Consider the following 6,129-nt stretch of genomic DNA (forward strand, 5'->3'; position numbering starts at 1 on the left):
ACCTCCATTTACTGCTTCCTACCTTTCTGGTGGCAGGTCCCCACCCTCTGTCCAGACCTTGTGTGGAGAAACCTTACCTGTATCACTTCAATCATATTTCTGCCTCCAGGTCCCTTGGGAACCCCCCTCAGCTCCTGACAAAGGCCCAGCCCCCTCTTCCCTCCCTCCCTCCCTGCCATCTTTCCTTCCTGAGATTCTGACCTCTTAAGTCCTGCCCCTATTGCCAGCACTCCATCCTTCTCATTCAGCCTCCAGTCTCCCTGACCCCTAATCCCCAGCAAGCCCCGGCATGCTAGCCTGCCACATCCCTAGTCCCTGCCTGTGTCTGTGACCACAATGCCCCACTCTCTCAGCGCTCTGTGTAGTGAGGTCCTGGGAGCTGGCTGGTGGCTGTGCTATTTGAAGAGGTGTCCTGGTGGAGTGGGACTGGGGCCAGGTAGGGCCAGGGGAGTGTGCTGGCTGCTGTCCAAGGTGCTGACTGAAATCAGGCCCAGGGGAGCCTAGCCACTCCTGCCATGGCCCAGCTTGTCCCTGGGAGTACTGTTGGGCCATCTCTGGGTCTCAGCTAGTGCCAGTGCCCTTCCTATCCTGCTTCAGCCTGGCCCAGGGTCTTCCCCAGGGCTCCATGGGTATAGACTCAGTGCTCAAATTAAAGGGAGAAATATGCGTAGGCCCTTCTCAGGCTGAGCTAGGCCAAGAAGTGGCTGGTATGGCCCTGTCTCCCACCCTAGACTCTCCCCAAGTCTCTACCACTGGCCCTGCAGCCGGTTCCCTGAGGCCCCTACAATTGATATCTTCATTGTACAGTTGGGGGGAGGTCATGAACCAGAAAGGGGAGGGCCCTGTCAAGGTTACACAGGGAACCTGGGACAGGCTTCTGTCTGCCTCCACTCAGGACCAAGTATTCTCAGGGAGTCCTCTGGGGTCTCAGACAAGAAGAGACCATCACTTCCCCCACCCATGCCAGGGGCTGCCTGACTGCTACCCCACTGGCCTGAGTGCTTGAGGCACCTCCTCAGTGGCTGAGTGGGGGTAGGGAGGCCCTGGGGATCAGGTTAATGGAGCAGGAGCCTGAAACCGGAGCATGGTGAAGAGCCCGCGAAATAGCTTTGTCAGCTGCCTCCCACTCGCCACTTTCCAATTTTAGCTCCCCATGGCCGATGCAGAGTGTCCCCAGCGAGACCTCTGTGAAGAGCTAGCCCCCAGCCTGGGCCTCTCCTGATAGCCCCCCAGACCTGGGCCAGCCCCTTTTCCCTGGTCCTGTCTGCCTCAGGTGCGCCTGAGGTAAAGCCTGTTTTGGGACCTGCAATTTGGAATGAGGGGCCTGGGGTGGACCCCTAAGTCTCAAGGGCCCCGGAATAGCTGTATCCCCAGCTGGCACTGACCTTGAAGAGGCTGCGAGGGACCCTGGCACACTGCCCACCTCGGGGCTCCGGGGTCCTGCGTCCAACTGTGCGTCCCTTCGACCCTCTGAACTCCAGGGTCACAGTGGGGTGTGTCCAGCTCTGGGGTCCCCACCCCCTCGAGGCTATGTGTGGTGAGTGGTGACAGCGTGAGGAGGAGGGGGAGGAGGAGGTGGCCTTCCTGGAGCGGAGCTGAGCAGAGTGGAGCAGAGCCGAGTGCTGCAGAGCTGCTGGCCACAGGGAGCCGCAGGGAGGATCCTGGCGGGGAGGGTTGGGGGGAAGCGTGGCCAGTAGCATAGGCTCAGACAGGGACACCTGGGCCTCACTGAAGCCTGCCTCTCCTGGCCCCTAGAGATCCTGTGCTTTCCTTTCACTGTTCCAGGACTCCCCTCTTCCAGGAAGCCTTCTTGGTGGCCCCACCAGCCTCTCCAGGCTTGTAAGCCTGCCTCTACTACACAGCCAACACATGCACATGCATTTTCATGCATATCCCTCAGTTCCATGGACTCTAGCCCCCCACCTTTACATGTGACCTCCCAAGGGCTGTCCCAGGGCAGACCCATCTAGCCCCCTGCCCTGGTCCTTTACATTATGCCAAGAGTCCTCACCGGCCAGGCATCAGTGCCTGAGGCAGGACTGACTTGCCTACTAGGGTTGCTGCTGCCATGGAACATGGGGCTAAGAGGAGCTCCCATACTCCATTCTTGTCCCATAGGGAGTTGTCTGGATGGAGGGTTGTTAGTGGGGTGACTTGGCAAGGCTTGAGTGTGCACTTGGAGTGTCCTCTTGATGGTAGAGTGGGGGCAGAAAGGAATGTCCCTAACCAACCCAAGTTCCTTATGAGGGGGTAGGGCCCTCACTCTGGAAAGTGGAAGCCAAAGCCTCAGCCCTGGCTCCTGAAGGGGATGGGTATCCTGAAGGCTCCCCAAGAGGATAGGAACTTTTGATTGCTCCCCTCTGGAATGAGGCCAAGTGTGGAAGAGCTGTATGTGTTTGTGTCCCATCTATGGGGGCTGTTCATGTATGTGCTGGGGGGCTGAGCGAGAGGCTAGGGGGCAAGGGCCAGCTCCTGGAGCCCCTGCTCACTCTAACCCCAGTACAGACTCAGCTGAGGGTGAGAGAGAGAGGTGCTGCTCCCCACCCTGCAGGGACCATCCCAGGGCCTGAGCAAGGCCTGGGATGAGGAGAGAAATTGCATTGAGCAGTGGGCAGTGAGCTTCCTCCTAGAGGAAGCAGCAAGGAGATCCCTCCCACACACACCGACACTACAGAATGGCACAGAGGCCTGTGTCAGTGGTCCCCAATCCTGAGAAGCAGGAAGATGCCCAATACACAGTGTGGGGCTGGAGTAAGGCTATAGGCCAGATAATGGGTGCTAAAGGCCAGAGTTGGGGATGAAATTATCAGACTTTGGGGTTAAGGAGGGCTTAATGGGGTGGGGGGCATGGTTAGAAGTTAATCATGGTGGCCAGGATGTACATGAGTTAACTTTTTAATGTCATCACAACCCACAGGGAGGGTGTTACCATTAACCCCACTTGGTAAAAGAGGAAACTGACACATAGGAGCTTAAGTATTTGGGTCAGCTCCATAAGTTTCTGGAATTGACTGTCCTGTGGGGGTGGGAGGGACCCTGCCCACCCACACTGGTGAACTGAGACCAGCCTAGGCCAGCAGTCCACTTCGTGCACTTATGAAGCTCAAAGAGAACAGTTCAAGGAAGCATGCAGCTGTATCTGGCCCCAGGATTAAGAAAACAGGCTCAACCACTGACTTGAGCTGGTGTGAGCCACTTCTCTGGGCCTCGGGGTCTTGTTTGTAAAGTGTGCATGCTGTAGCCCTGGCCTCACTGGGTTATTGGAGATTCCAACAAACTGGCTCCATGACACTGACTCACTCATAAAGAAAGGCTGATGGAGAGGCACAGACCCCCCAGACTTCAGAGGCCCAGGGAGGCAGGACTCACACATAGCAGTGAGATATTCCTCAGGTGACCCCCTTGCAGTGAGGTCTTCAGGGCATTTGGCATGTGGGGATGGCAAGTGGGGTGGAATGATAAGGAGGGCCCTGGATCTGGGGCCAGACAGTCCAAGCGCAGCTCCACTTAGTGGGAGGGGTGATAGGAGGAATAGGAAGCTACCTGGGCTGAGACCAGCACAGGGAGGGGTCAGTGTCCCAAATGCCCCGGGAGCCACTGGGAAAGGTGTGGTGTAGGGGCAGGCAATTCTTTCAAACCTTAGAGACCTTGGCAATGTTCAAATTTAAAACTTTTTTGTTGTTGTTGTTTGTTGCTCAAAGTAAAAATGTGAAGTAGGAAATTATCTTCTGTGTTTGTACAATTGTATTTTGTATTAATTATGTTGGAGCCTGCATGTATTTTGTATTTGTTTTTTTTTAAAGAGATAGGCATGCAGTGGTGTGATCCCATCTCTCCAACTTTTGACTCCTGGACTCAAGTGATCCTCCCACCTCAGCTGCTCAAGTAGCTGGGACTAAGGCTGTGTGCCACCACACCTGGCTAACTTTAAAAAACTTTTTGTGTAGAGACAAGGTTATGTTGCTCAGGCTAGCCTCAAGTGATCTTCCTGCCTTGGCTACCATCCAAAGTGCTAGGATCCCTGTTTTGTGTTGTATGTTATGTTCGTTGTGTGTATATATTGTGTGTTGCATATACGTGTATGTAATGTGCGCCTTGTGTATGGATGTGTGCTGTGTATACAGGCACAGGGACTGTAGGAGAGATAGGACATGTAAAGGCACACCTGTAAAGAGAGGGCACCAGGCAAAGACAAGGGCTGGCTGTGGGCTTGCTGGCAGGGAAGAGAGGTGGAGGCACCCAGAGGAGCAACCCCTGGAGGCCCTGCCCTGGGCACCTGGGAGCAGGGGAGGGGCCTAGCAGCAACTGAAAGTATTTGAGTCAGCCCGAACCAGGCTGTTCCCTTGCCCAGCTCAATTGCAGTACCCCAGATGCCCCCACAGGGACAGTGGCCAAACCACATTCACAGCTCAACCAGGTCTCATTTGTCAGTGCTGGAACTTGAGCACCCAGACCAGAAAGGCCTGCCTGGGGTGCAGCTAGGGAGAGTCCTTCTGTGAGGTCATTCCACCACCTGGCTATCTGCATGCCCCTGCCTCCCACCCCCCAGAACACCTGCACCTCCCTTAACTATTGCTTTGTGGCTCTCAGTAGGGACCTTGATGTTCTCATCCAGTCCAGCTGTTCTCCTCCTACGTGAGGGACAGGAAAGGTCATCTTCAGGGTCCCAGAGACAGGTGGTGCTGCCCAGGAGGGGCCAATGGCACTAACCTGGCTGTGCTACTCCCCACCTGGCCCCTATGTGTTGGATCCTTCAGAGCCCCAGTCTTTAGGCCCTATTTCCCTTAAAAGTCCTTCTTCCAGGCTTTCCTGGGCCTTCTCCTCCCCTTCCTGCCCCTTTACCCCAGGAAGAAGTGGAAGACATATGACTCCTGATCAGGCCAAGGAGCTAGGAAGCCACAGCAGGGACAGGGGCAGGCAGGGGCCCTGTGGTGCCTGTCTTTGCATCCTCTCCCCAGCCCTGCCCTGGCATGGACCTCTGTATCCTACACCTCTCCCACTAGGCCTAGAGCTCCCTGAAAGACGGAAATAAGTCAGATTTACCTCCAAGCTGCATGCAGTTGGTACTTGCTGACTGCCTGCTGGCTGATGGGAGAATAGAATGGTGACCTGGGCTGAGTCTACCTCGCTCCAGCTGACTGGGGTGCTCCCAGAGACTGTGTCTGCCTCACCGTGGCACCATCGTGCCTGGAGCAGAGGAGCTGCTCAACAAGTATTTGCTGAATTAACAGAGGGAATACCAAGAACTAACGTTTATTGAGCGCCTACTGTGTGCCACCAGCTCTAAGCAGTTAACACTTTTTAACCCCGTGAGATAGTATTCTAATGAGGGAATGGAATAGACCTGGTCTAACCAAGCAGGGAGTGCTACTGGCAGGGGCCAGCAGATGTGACAGGAACAATCCCTGGTTCACAGCTGTACAGCAAAGCTGTCAAGGTTGCCTGTGGAATCTATAAGTTGAAACACTCATCTTTATACCCATAGTCAGCTGAAGCAAGATGCCAGCCACTCAGTTTACTCAAAAACATGCAAACGAGATTCACTGTGCTCATTGTTTTTCTCTCCCCTCTCACGTATATAAATCTTGTTTTTATCATTATGGGATGGAATCAATCTCTGGATACATGTTCCTTGTACAAAAATAAGCAGAGAGCTAATATTTAGCTTAATGTCTTCTTGACACCTGTAACAGCCCTCTTTTCAAGGCTTCCATTATTGTCCCCATTTTGTAGCTGAGAATGTGGAGGCTCAGGGAGGTTAAGTAACTTGCCCAAGGCCACAAAGTTGACAAGTGGGGAAAGATATCTGTCTCCAGACAGATTTCAGACTCTGTGATCTGACACTCTCTCCTCTCTCAGACCTTTACCTAAGACAGGAAGGGCAGCAGAACCACCCTGGAGAGGTGAGGGTGTGGTCACTCTTGCACTTCCCTGAGGTGGCCTTAAGGAGGGATGGCAAGTCCTATGCCTGCTTCTGATACGCAGAAACTCTCCTGAGGGCCACAGCCTGTTCCCCCCACTTGGATCACCTTCTGGAGCTCCCTAGTGTTTACAAGAAAAGGTGCTGGCTTGGCGCCTGTGGCTCAAGTGGCTAAGGCGCCAGCCACATACACCTAAGGTGGCAGGTTT

The 6,129-nt window shown here is 54.5% G+C and overlaps 1 protein-coding gene across 1 annotated transcript in view; it reads right to left on the reverse strand.

The window, feature by feature from the left end:
* HHATL (hedgehog acyltransferase like) overlaps positions 1–1,635 on the reverse strand; it is a 9,355-nt gene extending 7,720 nt beyond the window's left edge. Inside the window, exon 1 of the mRNA XM_003794500.2 lies at positions 1,386–1,635. The gene's annotated coding sequence lies outside the window, so the exon portion shown is untranslated. The remainder of the gene's footprint in view (positions 1–1,385) is intronic.
* Between the last annotated feature and the right edge of the window lie 4,494 nt (positions 1,636–6,129).

This window comes from Otolemur garnettii, unplaced genomic scaffold (genome assembly GCF_000181295.1).
Source record: "Otolemur garnettii isolate 467f Iridium unplaced genomic scaffold, OtoGar3 scaffold00082, whole genome shotgun sequence".
Classification (NCBI taxonomy): Eukaryota; Metazoa; Chordata; class Mammalia; order Primates; family Galagidae; genus Otolemur; species Otolemur garnettii.